This window comes from Globicephala melas, chromosome 20 (genome assembly GCF_963455315.2).
Source record: "Globicephala melas chromosome 20, mGloMel1.2, whole genome shotgun sequence".
Lineage (NCBI taxonomy): Eukaryota > Metazoa > Chordata > Mammalia > Artiodactyla > Delphinidae > Globicephala > Globicephala melas.
The window spans coordinates 44,722,225-44,738,253 of NC_083333.1; the positions used below are offsets into that span (position 1 = coordinate 44,722,225).

At 43.5% G+C, this 16,029-nt stretch overlaps 1 protein-coding gene across 2 annotated transcripts in view; it reads right to left on the reverse strand.

The window, feature by feature from the left end:
• SPOP (speckle type BTB/POZ protein) overlaps nucleotides 1-9,638 on the reverse strand; it is a 67,653-nt gene extending 58,015 nt beyond the window's left edge. For both annotated transcript variants that reach the window (XM_030839698.2, XM_030839694.2), the window contains exon 1: nucleotides 9,452-9,638. The gene's annotated coding sequence lies outside the window, so the exon portion shown is untranslated. The remainder of the gene's footprint in view (nucleotides 1-9,451) is intronic.
• Nucleotides 9,639-16,029: the final 6,391 nt, after the last annotated feature.

Consider the following 16,029-nt stretch of genomic DNA (forward strand, 5'->3'; position numbering starts at 1 on the left):
GCAAATATGACTATTCAATAAATGATGGTGGCATATCAGGTTATCCTATGGAAAGAAAATTAAATCCCTACTTTGGGTTATCCTTATGAAAATAATTAGATCCCTACTTAACACCAAGCATCAAAATAAATTCCAGGTGGATTAGAAACCTGAATGTGAAAAGCATAACTTTAAAACTTGTAGAAGAAAATACAGGATGTAACTATTACCTCACAAGAAACACACACTATAAAGGAAAAAAAAAATCCTACTTTAAAGTTTAAATTTAGTTTCAATAAAAGATAAAGTTAAAAAACAAATTAGGGGCTTCCCTGGTGGCGCAGTGGTTGAGAGTCTGCCTGCCGATGCAGGGGACACGGGTTCGTGCCCCGGTCTGGGAAGATCCCACGTGCGGCGGAGCAGCTGGGCCCGTGAGCCATGGCCGTTGAGCCTGCGCGTCCAGAGCCTGTTCTCCGCAACAGGAGAGGCCACAACAGTGAGAGGCCCGTGTACCGCAAAAACAAAAACAAAAACAAAAACAAAAACAAATTAAAACATACCCATTATGGATGGCTATTATTTTTTTAAAAAAGAAGAAAATAACAAGTGTTGCCAAGGATGTAGAGAAACTGGAACCCTTGTGCACTATTGGTAAGAATGTAAGATGGTGCAGCCACTACATTAAACTGTATGGAGCTTCCTTAAAAAAGGTAAACATAGAATTAACATATAATTCAGCAATTCCACTTCTGGGTATATACCCAAAAGAATTGAAATCAGGGTCTCAAAGAGATATTTGCCCGCCTATGTTCAGAGCAGCATTATTCACAACAGCAAAAGGTGGAAGCAACCCAAGTGTCCATTGGTGGATGAATGGATAAACAAAATGTAATTACATACATACAAAGAAGTATTATTCAGCCCTGGAAAGGAAGGAAATTCTGACACATGCTAAAGTATGGATGAACCTCACAGACACCATGCTAAGTGAAATAAGCCAGATACAAAAGGACAAATACTGCATGATTCCGCTCATATGAAGTATCTAAAAGTAGTCAAAATCATAGAAACAGAAAGTAGTACCTGTTTCCAAATACCAAGAAAAGGATTATGTAAATCTCAAATTAAGGAGATGAATGATTACATATACATCTTTTTTTTCTTACAAACAAATAGACTGATAGGAGGAATCAGAGGTCTTCAGAGAACTACCGCAAGCCCTCCTTTGATGTAGCTGGTGCCACAGCCTGAAGATTTATGCCAACAGCTTCTTAGAAAGCAACAGTCAAGAATAAAGGTCTCTAGGGCTTCCCTGGTGGCACAGTGGTTGAGAGTCCGCCTGCCAATGCAGGGGACACGGGTTTGTGCCCTGGTCCGGGAAGATCCCACATGCCGCAGAGCGGCTGGGCCCATGAGCCATGGCCGCTGAGCCTGCACATCCGGAGCCTGTGCTCTGCAACGGGAGAGGCCACAACAGTAGAGGCCCAAGTACCGCAAAAAAAAAAAAAAAAAAAAAAAAAAGAATAAAGGTCTCTGGGACTTCCCTGGTGGTCCAGTGGTTAACTCTCTGCGCTTCCACTGCAGAGGGTGTGGGTTTGATCCCTGGTCAGGGAACTAAGATTCGGCATGCCGCACGGCGTGGCCAAAAAATAAAAAAACTTTTTAAAAAGAGTTGTTGGGGCTTCTCTGGTGGCGCAGTGGTTAAGAATCCACCTGCCAACGCGGGGAACACAGGTTCGAGCCCTGGTCTTGGAAGATCCCACATGCCGCGGTGCAGTTAAGCCCGTGCGCCACAACTACTGAGCCTGCACTCTAGAGCCCACGAGCCACAAGTGCTGAGCCCACGTGCCACAACTACTGAAGCCTGCACACCTATAGCCCGTGCTCTGCAGCAAGAGAAGACACTGCAATGAGAAGCCTGTGCGCTCCAACGAAGAGTAGCCCCCGCTCGCCGCAACTAGAGAAAGCCCGCACGCAGCAACGAAGACCCAATGCAGCCAAAAATAAATAAATAAATAAAATAAAAATTTTTTTAACTGTGAAAAAAAAAAAAAAGAATAAAGGTCTTCACGGTCAAGCAACAGTTACTGTCTGAATGTAAAATTCCCATTCTGCGGTCTGCATCCAGCTCTCCCAAAGCAGCATGACCAACTCTGCCACACAGAGCAACTAAACAACTCCTGCCAATTCTATTAAAACATGACCATAGTTGTAAGCATGAAGGCCCAAGTGTTCCCTAAAGAGGCTAAACTTCAGAATCTTTTTTCCTATAATGGGAGCTTGTCAAAAACAAAAGTAAAAGAAGCTACTGGATCTTAGGAGCAAATGTATCAGCATAGCCTTTCAGAGTGATTCACCATGACTGAAAACAAACACAAGAAACAGGTGTGCTTCCCTGAATACACAACCAGAGTTTAATATGGAGGCAGTATTGTTATGAAACTAGGTTAAGAATAACCTTATAAAATCTGAAAGTAAATATGACAAGATGGTAAAAAGAAAAATGAATTTCAGATAAATATCAGAATACTGTTATTGTCAGGCTCTGAGTAACTTGAAATCAGTAAGTTACTCAAAATACCACTAAACGGTAAGAATCTTATAAATCATTTTCTGCTAAGGCAGGAATTAGTTTAGCCCCAAAACAGTTTTAGAATGTAGTTCCACTGTATCTTTCATTTATATTATCCTTCATTAGTGTGATGGATTTTCAGAAAACACTATGGATGCATCAACATTTCTGAGTCCATAGTACACGATAAAAATCCACAGGATCCAGCACTGTTCCACAACCTGTGATAAGACAGCTAGATATCAGAGTTCACGGCCTATCTGAAAATTTCCCCTAATTAAGAAAAATTTGTCTCTTTTTTATGATGAAATCTAGTGATAATGAAAAAAACATGCTATTACAGCATAATCTTACATAACAGTCCAACTGTGTTGGAGAAATGTGTGTAATTGAGGAAAAGGGAGGAAAGACAAACACATACTTGTACATATATACATATACACACAAAGATTTATAACAATCAAAACCCCATATCCCCAAAATACTACATACAAATTATCAGTTTCTAAATTTCATCCTGTGTACCTTTCAATCTCAGAAAAAAAGCAAGGTTGCTCATGAGAGAAGAAACTCCCCAGTCTCCTCTATAGCTAACCTTATATTAACGATGTCGGGGTGGAAAGCAATGCCCTCTTCAGAGATACTACCTGTCTTTCACAAAGACTATTCAAGATAAGAAATCTGTGAGGTCTCAGATTCAGAATCCAGCAATGCCAGTGGCACAGAAGTGAGTCAAACACTAGGTGCACTGTGTTAAAAGAAAGCCACCTTTAGTTTTTAGAATGTGGTGCCAGAAACTCCCTAGGGAGATGAACAACATAATTTATTAAAAGGGAAGAAAACGTAATTAATGTATATATAAATGTACAGAGGTGAGGTGAGGGGACATTTGAGACAAGAAAAATACAAAATGATCCAGGGACTTCTTTTACTAGAAGCATTCAGACACCAAGCTTAAGGGTTCCCACAGGTCAAATATGGGACATTTTGAGAATCAAAAAACGGCTATAATTATTGGTAAAACATAGACTAAATTAAAATCCACGCGTTTATAATGATACTAAAACCAAGAGAGCAAGAAAAAGAAACAATTCATTTGCTATCATTAAAGGTATACCAACTCCTTGTTCAGAAAATTGCTAAAGGGAAAATTAAGAATTTACCTGAACTTTTGGGAAGAAATTATGATTTATTCCTAACTGATGAGGGAAATCTTTACAGAAGATGGAAGGCAAAGGAATGGCAGAATTCGAAAATTACCATTTTGTAATAACCAAAGAAATAACTGATTCAGGCAAGGATCATCATCAGAAGGTGAAAGGTTGCTGGAGAAGTAAAACACTATCACGCCAAAGTGTCACCACGCTACAGATTACTTGCTAATTACAAAGGGGAAAAGAGTCTTTACAGTGGAGAGAGCTGGTATTTATGATCTTGAACAAACAAATTCATCACCATTAACAGTCAGACATTATGACATGATGTTTCTCTTACTGTGATGTGACACGAGGTACATAGCATCACCTATGAAGTATTATTACCAAAAATGTTTAACCTGAATCTAACCAAGACTTCACTGCCAGTTTGTAGGAAATACAGAGATAAAGGAACAAATTAAATGAAACTGTGAGGAAACACTCAGAAAATTCCAGAAGTGATATGTTATACAAGACAGATGGCCTGGTCTCTTCAAAAAGGCAGTACTGCATGGCTCCTAAATAAAGGGTTCTAGATTGAGAAAGAGACTAAAGAGGGGACTTCCCTGGCGGTCCAGTGGTTAAGACTTCACCTTACAATGCAGGGGGTGCGGGTTCGATCCCTGGTCGGAGAGCTAAGATCCCACATGTCTCGTGACCAAAAAACAAAAACAAAAAAAACCCAGAAGGAGGCTTCCCTAGTGGCGCAGTGGTTAAGGATCCGCCTGCCAATGCAGGGGACACAGGTTCGAGCCCTGGTCCAGGAAGATCCCACATGCCGTAGAGCAACTAAGCCCGTGTACCACAACTACTGAGCCTGCACTCTAGAGCCCGTGCCCTGCAACAAGGGAAGCCACAACAGTGAGAAGCCCACACACCACAACAAAGAGTGCCCCCTGCTTGCCTCAACTAGAGAAAGCCCACGAGCAGCAACGAAGACCCAACACAGCCAAAAATAAAAACAAATTAATAAATAAATTTATAAAAAAAAACAGAAGCAATATTGTGACAAATTCAATAAAGACTTTAAAAAAAAAAAAAGAGAGACTAGGGCTTCCCTGGTGGCACAATGGTTGAGAGTCCGCCTGCCGATGCAGGGGACACGTGTTCGTGCCCCGGTCCGGGAAGATCCCACATGCCACGGAGCGGCTGGGCCTGTGAGCCATGGCCGCTGAGCCTGCGCGTCCGGAGCCTGTGCTCCGCAACGGGAGAGGCCACAACGGTGAGAGGCCCGCATACCGCAAAAAAAAAAAAAAAGAGAGACTAAAGAGACATGTTTGGAGAAAAAAATACCAATAGCTAACAAGCGTTGCATTGGAGACAATTGGGAAAATCTGAACATGAACTGGGTATCAGATGGTATTAGGAAAGTATTGTTAATTGCCTCAGCTGTGACAATGTAAGAACAATTAACTAAAACAATGTTTTTATTTTAAAAAGATGCATCTAAAGTAAAGCATTAAAGTATTAAGGTGTCATGATATCTACAATATAAAGATTTATATATTATATGTAAAGACACATACATAGATAAAGCAAATACAGAAAACATAAAAATTGTTGAATCTAGGGGATAACTGGTATAAAGGTGATAACGGTACTGTTCTTTCAATTTTTCTGTATGTTTAAAATTTTTCACTTAAGCAGTTGTGAGGGGGGCTCAAAATGTACTTCCTCCCGGAAGGCCTTCCAAATGACCTCGCCTCTAAATCTTAATCGCTTCTTTACAAAGTCCTCTCAGCATGTAGCACAGTATATTTCTGTTCCTGTTCTGTTTTCTAATTGTTCTCTTATAATTTGATACATTCGGATTTGGTTTTCCAATAAAACTGTAAGCTCCTTCCAGCACAGACATCTTTTAATTCTTTTCTATTTTCTCAGAGGTCATAGCGAAGCACAAATTCTGCAATTAGCAGACTTTTTTTTTTTTTTTTGCGGTATGCGGGCCTCTCACTGTTGTGGCCTCTCCCGTTGCAGAGCACAGGCTCCGGACGCGCAGGCTCAGCGGCCATGGCTCACAGGCCCAGCCGCTCCACGGCATGTGGGATCCTCCCGGACCGGGGCACGAACCCGCGTCCCCCGCATCAGGAGGCGGACTCTCAACCACTGCGCCACCAGGGAAGCCCCTAGCAGACTTTTTTAAAGTACCAGTAGCGAACCGGTTTTCAAGGCAGAAACAGAGACACAGATGTAGAGAATAAACGTCTGGACACCAAGTGGGGGGATGGTGGGACGAACTGGGAGATCAGGATTGACATATATACGCTAATATGTATAAAATAGATAACTAATGAGAACCTGCTGTATAGCACAGGGAACTCCACTTCGCTGCACAGTAGAAACTAACACAACATTGTAAAACAACTATCCCATTAAAAAAAAAGTAAATAAAATAAAAATCAAAAAAAAAAATAAAAGTACCAGTAGCAGTATTCTGTGCAGGCACTCAGAAAAGCACCTTAACTAACTGGGTTAGCTTTCCAACTCCTCAACAGAATGGCAGTTCGCTCGTATAAACAATTTTGAGTCACTGCTATCAAAAAGAGATCATCAAACATCACTTATGGGCTTACAGAATTTCACATAGAGAAACTAGCAGCAAGAGTTAAAGGGAGAAATTAGAATATAGGTTCTACATGTCTTCCTAGCGTTGTTAATGGATTTCCCGTGTTACCCAGGCATACAACTTTATTCTCATTATTCTTCAGTCCAACAATGTCTATCACCACCACCACCCCCATCTGCAAAACAGTGACAGTATTTATCCACAACTCCTGGGTGTAATGAATCTTAACAAGCTACATAATGAACTTTAAAAACTTAGACAAAAGAGTGCACACTTTTTTTTTTTCTCTTTTTGGCAGCGCCGCGCGGCATGTAGGATCTTAGTTCCCTGACCAGGGATCAAACCCATACCCCCTGCAGTGGAAGCGTGGATTCTCAGCCACTGGGCCACCAGCGAAGTCCCCTGCACAAAGATTTTTAAAATTTGATAATACAGTGTTGGTGAGAAAAGAGGCAGACTCATACACTGCTGGCAGGAATATAAATACAACCTCCATGGAAAGCAACTTAGCGATATCTAACAACATTAAAAACGCATATATCCTTCCACTAGGAATTTATCCAACAGACACCCATGTACATAAAAAGTACATACAAGGAGTTAATTGTAGCACTGAAAACAACCTAAGTATCCAATAAGAGCTGGCTGAATGACGGTACATCTATACAGTGGAGTATCTGCTATCTTTCAAAATGGGAGAGGTACTCTATGTACTACATGAAATGACAGTCAAGATATACTAAGTAAAAAAAGCAAAGTGCAGAATAGTGGGTACAGTATCTTATTTGTATAAACAACAAATAAAAACAAAATACCAACGAATACATAGTTGTATATGCTTATAAAAGCATTACCTCTCGAAAGGTACACAAAATACAAGTAACAATAATTTCCTTTGAGGGAGGTAACTAGAACGATGAAAGGAGGACAGGAGAAGAAAGATTCTTCCCTCTCTCTGTGTAGCGTTTGAGTTTTATTTCATATGTATGTACATGTGTTACCCATTTAAAGAGTTATTTTTTTAAACATGGCTCTGCACCAGTTCGAATTATGCAATTAATATTATCTTAACCTAAAAGCATTTCATGTCTTCATACCATGAAAATTTTACATGAGACTTCAGTGAATTCAATCAGATAAAAACAAAGCATCCTACAGTACAGAAGCCTACTGAAAAGAGAAATGGACATTTATTACCTCCATAGCTTTACTACAAGATTTTACCAGACTACCTGATGGAAGTCTGGACATAGGCAACATTAAACATCTCCAAGCACCAAACTAACCACTATGAAGAGCTCTAAAAGGAGAAGTCCCAAAGTACCAAATGGACACCAGCCACCCCCAGCCTAAGTGTGAAGCTGTCACAATAACTTACACTCCTCAGTCTTCACACAAGGAAAAAAAAGATGAGTCTCTAGCTCTTGCACAGGACACAAGAAAATATATGCCCCCCCAAATTCCTGTGCTTCCTCTGTGTCCTCTCTCGGCTCCAGCTGTAACCATGGCAACAGAAAACAGCACAAAAGACAGCTGAACCATGAGAAGGCCAGAGTTAAATGGAGAAGTGAAAAAAATATATATATACTTTAAGGCCCAAGAACATAAGGTCCTAGAGTTAAGAATGGCAGCAAAAAAAAAAAAAAAAAAAAAAAAAAAAGCCTTGAGAGGCGAATACCAAAGAAAGAACACAAAGGAAAGAGAAGAGAAAATAAGGCTCACTAATATGTCCCATTCCTAAGTTATCCAGATAGGAGACAAGGTTGGCAAAGACAACTGAAAAACACAGAAAATGTGCACACACACACCCCCAACAATTTAGTTATTCATTTCAATGCTATTCAGCAAACCTTTTGCTTGTAACAGTTTATTAACTCCTCACTCTGTTCTGATGGCAGAGGTAAGAAGCAGCAAGTATCCATAGCAGTGGCAACACAGGAAGGAGTAAATTAAGGGACCACGTGTAATCTGCCAACTGAAAACCCTGGTTCTAGATCACTGAAATATTACTGTACCTTAAAGTTAATTTTTAAAAATTTGCTCTTTGTTATTTGCAAATGTGAAAGAAACACCACTCTTGTTACTTAAAATTAAAACGTCCACTGGGTAATTTATTGTCCACCAGTAGTTTCAGATTGCTTTTGTTTTCATGTGCTCTTCAGAGCATCAATAATGTACAGCTAAAACGAAAGCGCTAAGGAAGATCTTTTACCAAAAAAGAGGCAAATAGGTCACACAAAGTAGGAGGGCTGGAGATGAGAGAACCCTGACGTCTTGATTTACAATTACTATTCTAAGCCCTATACCCTTCGCTCTTTATCTAGTTCTGTGAGAATAATAAATAACTTTACTAAACGAAAACTCCCCTTACTTTCGTTTTTATGACCCTAGTCCTCCTTAGAAAGGCTACCAAAATCCCCTGCCAGAATAACTGAATGGGTTGGGGCACCTACTCCTAAATTTAGGGGAAGTTTGCATTAAAGATACAACATGACGATGGGAGTATTCGAGGAAAGAAAAATAATGCTAGAACTAGGAGCTGCAGTGACAGTTTCAAAAGAAGGGTCAGCGTGGGGCATGTTGGCTCTGGGAGGCGTTTGTAGCCTGGGAGTCTCTAGGACAACACAAGATGCGAACGGTGCTTTGCCATAAACTCCCTTAAATAATCTAAATTCTCCCTTTTGGATAAAAGCAACAGGCTCACTATCTGGCACCAAGTCTAGCCCACTGCCCGGGAAGAAGGCAGGCGCGTGGTCAAGGGTCTCTTTATCCCGCAGGTCCCTGCAACACAGCGATGCGCATGCGCCCCGAGGGCAGCGAACAAGCACCCCTGGCTCGTTCACACTCGCGCATGCGCAGTCACCCATCTCGCCGCAGGCGACAGCTCACTATTTGGCAAGGGGGATGGGGCTGGGAAAATTATGGGGGGGGCCGAAGGCGGGGGCGCGTTTACGGTTGATTAGGCTCTGGCATTCGCGGGCCACGTAACCCGGCATGTGGGAAACGGGGCAGAGAAGAGTTATGTGAGGCGGCGGGGGGGGCGGGAGTGTGTGGGGGGTCAGTCACCCCTTAAGGGAGACGCCCCGCCCCCACTCCGACAGGACAACCCTCTTCCTCGACTCTCCTCCCCCCACTCACCTGAGAGCGGCGGCGACAGCTGCTGGTCCCCGTCCCCCTGCACTCGCCTCATACTGTCCGCAACATCCGGGACCTGCGGAACCGCCGATACACAAATACACACACACTCGGAGCGCGCACACTCACACATACACACACACACCGAAACACACCAGCCGGGGCGTCATGGCGTCAGCACGTCGACGCAGCGAGCGCGTACCCGCCAGGCCCCACCCCGCACGGCCTCCGCCCCCTCTACTCCCCTCCCCTCCCCTCTCTGGGTTCTCATGCCTCTCCTCCCTCTGCTTCAAGACTCCGCCTACCTTCCCTAGTGCGCATGCGTCCCGGTTCTCACCAGGCCCCGAGGATTTGAGGGGAAGGAGGGGCCTGAGAAGAAAGAGGCGGGAACTCGGAGGGGGTCGCGTGCAGGGCGCGGCAGGCTTCGCGGAGGTGCGAGGACGAAATAGAGGCACACCAAGAGTGGGAGTGGGGTGGCCGTAACAATAAAGGCATTTAACAACAGCAACTTATACTTACAAGCAGGGTGTGGTTTACTAACGACTTTACCTCATTTTTTTCTAACCAACTGTCAGTAAAATATTTTTTTAGACTTTATGATGATGTTAGAGACTCTTTTAAGTAACATAAAACTGAGCATTTGGAAACAGAAAGGAGAAGGACCGTTCTTTTGAGGGAAGGCAGGCATATAGGTGGCTTAACTGAAAGGAAGCTGATTCAGTGACAATTTATTGTCTTGGACACCTGGGTCCCCAACTGGTCTCACATCCTAGCTCCCCAAGGGCTATGGTTGATTCCTGAGTTGAGTAAAAGAAAAAAGTCTCAGGGGTTTCCCTGGTGGTCCAGTGGTTAAGACTCCACGCTTCCACTGCAAGGGGCATGGGTTCAATCCCTGGTCGGGGAACTAAGATCCCGCATTCAGTGCAGTGCCGGCAAAAAAAAACAGGAAGTCTCAGGGCATCTTGGCCCTGGGAGAAAAAAGTCATCTCCACGTTATTATGTTAGAGTCATAATGTCAGTGATGGGATATTTGTTATTGTTACAATTCTTTCCTTTAGCTTCAACTGTAAAAAAATTATTCTTACTGAATCAAGCCAAATAATCTGGAACAGGCGTTGTCTCTTTTCCATACTGAGATTATACCATTACGTAGACACGCACACAAGTGCACGAGAAGGCATCGTATCCAAAGGAGCAACCAGATGAATCTATGGGTCGTGGGGTGACAAAGTGTGGGCCCTGCCTTGGGGATAGCTACCGGAAGCTCTGCTTCTGTGGGACTGTCTCCTGCCACATGCATCCTGGCTCTGGGTGGCTGGTGAGTCTGTTCAGCAGGGAAAGCTGGGAGCCCATGAGCAAAGCCACCGGGGAGGCTGTGACAGTGCCAGGCTGCCTTCCACTTTCAAATATGCAAGCACACCCTACAATCCCACAGCTTAAAATGTCCTAGGAATGACAGACAAAACACTCTAAACTCCTTAAGCTTGCTCAACCCATATTTCAGCCAAAATGATCAAGAAATGGAGATCCTAAATTCAACAGTGATGTGGTTACGGTGCCTGCCCCACTGAAAACAAAAAGCACTTTCGTCACCTATTAGGCTGGTGCCTGAAACTTTCCAATTAGATTTCACTCATCATCAGCAGCAAATATTTCATTTTGTTAGCTGAAGCCAGCGAGGTTTTTGGTCCTTGGGAAGAATCAGAGTGCCCCCCAGGCAACCCAGTAACCAGTTACAAGTAACTGATTCCTGGTGTCACTGAAACTGTTCAGTTCCTGTTCTTTTGACTTCAGATCTCACAGGATGGCAGGGAAGAAAGAAAAGGGGTACTGCTTGGAGGGAGGAGCATGGAGGTGGGAAGGGGTGCAGAAGGAGGAAACTGGAGGCACGGACAACATACTTTAGCTACCTTACAACTGGGGCTAATCATTACAGTTTAGTCAGATTCTGCCTGGGACCTGGGAAGTGACTCCTCAGAGCTGGTGAGTCTGCGCCAGCAGCTTGTCCAGGCTGGCCCTGAATCTCCAGAGAGGTAGAAGGACATAAGAGTCCTATCTCCATCTGTAGCCTGGTGTGACGAGGCTCCCATTCTACTGTGGGGACCATACCGCCCACCTGAGATGTGATCCCACCAGCCTCTGTACAAAGGACTTTGATTTGGTGTGGATCTGATTAAATGACTGTAGATGTCCTTGGAAGCACTGTGTGGAAGAATTTTAAACAGCTTCTCCTTTTTAATATGCACTTCCTCTTCAGTTTTAATTATTTTGTTCCTACATTTTCCCTTTCAATTTACTAAAATCTAGAAATGTAATTAGAGCAGAAGCTGGGCTCAGAGAAAGCTGCCAGGATTTCTACAGCATGATTAAATACACTAGGCATCCCTTTAGTGTGGGGCTGAAAAATAGGATTCTCATTATTATCTTTCCTTATCCAGGAAAGAATCAGTACCACGTACAGATACGGATTTATTGAAAACGCAGCACTAATTAAAAACTCACCCAGCCTCTTGATGAGGTTTGGGAGGGGAGGAAGTGCAGTTATTTCATTATTTCCTCCATTTACTGTTTCATTGTTGTAACCACAACAAGCAAGGAACCCCCTCTTCTCTCCCCTCACGAGGGACTTAATGAGGCTTTTATCTGTGCAACAACAATCAACCTTACAATGGTACCAATTCAATTCACTGCTCTTTGTGATGGTAGGAAACACACAGAACTTGTTTTCTTAATCCAAAACACAAATGACAAAGTGTTCTTTGGCCATCACGAGCCAGGTCTGGACAAGGAATCTGTCCCAAAGACCCCTAGACGTCTGGTATTTATTCTGCCAATGAGGATCTTCAGCTCCATTTTACAGTCCAATAAGCAAAGATATGGTTTCCCTTGAAGGTGTAGGGGAGGTAGAGGCAGGCAGGAATGAATAGAAGATGAGTGCCTGGATAGGAGGTGGAAATTCAGGAAGGAAGATCCTTAGTAGGGGCATGGTCCTGTCTAAAGTGACAGATGACACCCCCTGGGATACAGATGTAAGACCACACTCAAGGAAGCATACCAACAAGAACACACTGATGAGGTTGTGCTAGGGCTGTGATGGGGTTTAGTAGAAAATTGGCAGCGATGAATCATTTATTGATTGATTAAATTTCATAGTGAAGCAGCTGTGGCTTAATGAATGAGCTCCAGCCACCTCGGAGACTCAAGTTCAAACCCAGCACTATCGCTTTCTACATATAAACTTGGACGAGGTTCTCTGAGCCTGTTTTTCCATATGAACAATGGAGAAAATAATGCTCACCATATCATAATGTTGTGAGGATTAACTGAAATAATATATGAACATAGCACAATCCCTCTACACGGAATAGAATAGACCCCACTTATTTACGGATGTATTACTGAATGTGGATTTGGGGGTAAGTGTTCACATGCCTGCTGGTCTTCAAGCCTCACTCTAATCGGTGTGCCATCCGTGCTCCTTTCCTTTATGCCGTTCTTCAGAATTCTTCAGGAAGCATGGAATCAAAGAGAGCAGCACGGGCTTCTCGGCCAGAACACTGACACTTGCTAGCCAGGGTCCCTGAGCAAGCTCCTTGACCTCAGGGTCTGTTTCCTCACAGATCAGTCAGGTTTCTGGTTGTAAGAACTGCCCCAACGCTGGCTATATCAGCCCCAACTGGAACTTACTGAAGAAATATCTCTGGCTCCCAGAATTGTCAGGAGCTGAAGAATCAGTCTTGGAAATTCGGCAGAAACCAAGGGCTAGTGGAGGAAGAACGACAACCTTCTTTAGTAGGACCTTCTGGCCAGGAGGTCCAACCGCTCGGCACTGCCACAAAGTGCCACCAGCAGACACATGGCTCCGGCTGCTGCCGTTGCAAAAGGACCTTTAACCTTTCTTCCATCTGTGTGCCTCAGGCTGCAAACCCAAAGCCCAGGCAGCAGCACCCTGTTGACTAATCCTAGACCACATCCTGGGCCCTGACCACCATGGGAGAGGGGGGAGGGGCGGTGAGGAGGGAAACGAAGAAAGGTCTCGCTTGCCACGGTGTCCACGGTGTAACGTTCAGCACTCCTTCTCACTGACGCTGTCCGCAGCAGGGTACTCATCCCAAACAGGAAGGGGGTCAGATGCTGGACCACCAACCCTCCCACCTCATCCTTGAAACAGGGCATTCATCATAGGGTAGTAAGCAGCGTCATATGACATGTTTGTTCAAAAGTGCTTGGCATATGAAAGACATTCTGTTACTTTACTTCCCTCTTTTATAAAAGGCTTGGAATGGTGTGCTTATCTGACGATTTGATCAATGTGCTTATAGATATTGAAGTTCTGAGTTTTTCAGATGGTTGGGAAAGATCATGTCTGAAGCGTGGAGTATCAAGCAGACGAGAAGCAGTGGGAAAGAGAAGAGAGGAAATGGCAAGTCTGAGTCCACCTTGTCTTTGATTTTTGTCCTGGACTGGCCACGCAGCTCCATCTCCATCTTGTTCATCTTTAAAATGGTTCTAAGAATTACCTAAAGTCATTGTTTCAAACTAAGTTTTAGAGGGTCAATATTTGCTTTCAAGAGAGAATATATTACCAAAAAATGGATTACATTCACTGTTACGAATTATGTTCAGTGGTTTCTTGGCCCTATTCTGAATGGGCTTGATCCACTACCTCTTGGTATTTGCCCTAAAATAACATTTACCTAAATGTAGATAAGTTGTTTAGGAAAAACATTTTTTTTCCTCTGCCTCCACTCAAATAGAAATTACTATGGATTTTACAACTTTAGATTATCCTTGCCATGGCTCTACTTTATCAAGGTGAATTGATTTCAACTGAAAGTTTATTCTACATTAGAATCCTATTTTTAAAAGGGAATTTAATCTAAAATTCTATCATGGAAGGTCTGTGCCCAAATGAACAGTCACGTAGCACTTACTGAGTGCTCCCCAGGTACAGAGCTCTACGGAGGTAACTACAGGAGAAATCAAAAGAAATAGAAATAGTGTCCCTATTCGCAAAGTTTTCAGTTTAGAATTTAAAAATTTCAAAACCGGAAGGGACCATACTGATTCTCCAGCCCAGTGGTTTTTGAACAATGTTTGCCTCTCAAGCTCTGGGCTTCTGAAGATTTGCCTCAGGGGTTCCAGGGAAGGGGGAGCAGCAAAGGGGGCTTGGGCAGTCCAAGCCAAGCCAGTCTGGTTCTCTATCCACTCATTCAGGCCAGAAATTGGGCACCATCCTTGAGTCCTCTTCTCCCCTAATACCTTACCTCTAATCCATCAGGAATTCCCATAAATTCTAGTTTCAAAGTATCCCTTGAATCCATCCACTTCTCTCCATCTCCCCAGTCCCATTCAAGTTCTAGCCAACATCCTCCTTGGCCTGAACCACAGCGAGAGGGTCCTAACTGGTCTTCCTAATTCTTTGCTGTCCCTCAATCTATTCTTCACTCAGCAACCTGGGCAATCTAATTAAAACTTAAGTCAGATCATGCTTCACCCCTGCTTAAAAACTTTGAATAGCTTCCCATTGTACCAAGAATAAAACCCAAACTTTGTACCACTGCTTTTAAGAGTCTCACGTTCAACTATGTCCCCCGTTGCTCTTTTCTTCCCCATCTTCATTTCGTCTTCTTCTGGCCATCTATCAATTCCTAGAGCCCATCAGTCTCTTTCCTCCATGAGCATTTGTGGTTACTATTCCCCCTACCTTGAACAATTTTCCCCTAAACTCTTCACATTGGCTGGTTCTGCCTCTTCTTTCAGGTCTCAGTTTAATTTTTACAGCCCCAGAGAACCTTCTCTGACCACTTGCCTTATCTAAAATAAGGACCTTCTTGGTATCTTGGTACTCTGTTTACTTCCTTTACAACACTAACAATAATTTGTAATTGTCTTGTGTATTTACTTGTTTATTATCAATCTCTCCTAATCAATTGTTGGCTCCAGCCTGTTTGTTTCTTTTGCTCTCCATAATGTCCCAGCATTCAGCACGGTGCTGACACATGGACAGAAGGTGCTTAGTACATACTGAATGAATGAATGTACCACAGAAAACCCTAGACTTGTCTGGAATGTCAAAGAAGGTTGGAAGCATGAAAGGAAGGTTAGTAGGCAAAGAGCGTGGAGAAGGGGAACGAGGAAGGAAAGCAGGCCAGGCGGATAAAGATCCTAAGGCCAGAGAGAACATGGAGTTTTTGAGAAACTCAAGGAAAATTAGTGTGGCTGGAGTACACAGAGTAAGTGGGAGGGCTGCGGGGAGTGGGTCAGGAGGGTTAGGAATAGCCAGCCAGCGTGTCTCCCCTATGAACCAAACCGCAGGACTGAGAACAGGGGAGGAGTGAATTCCCCAAAGGAAATTCAGGGCCCTCTTGGCAGAAGGAGGAAATGAATGCAGGGGGCCAACAGCGGACGACCATTACTCCTGGTTTTTCCTTCTACCTCTCTGGCTACTCCTTCTCAGTCTCCTTGACAGGCTCTTCCTTTGGCCATCCTTTGAATATCAGCTTTCCTTGGATTGTGTGCAGTTCCTCTCCTCTTCACACTGTCCTCTCTTGCCTTGAGATGGCTCCTTTATTCTCACC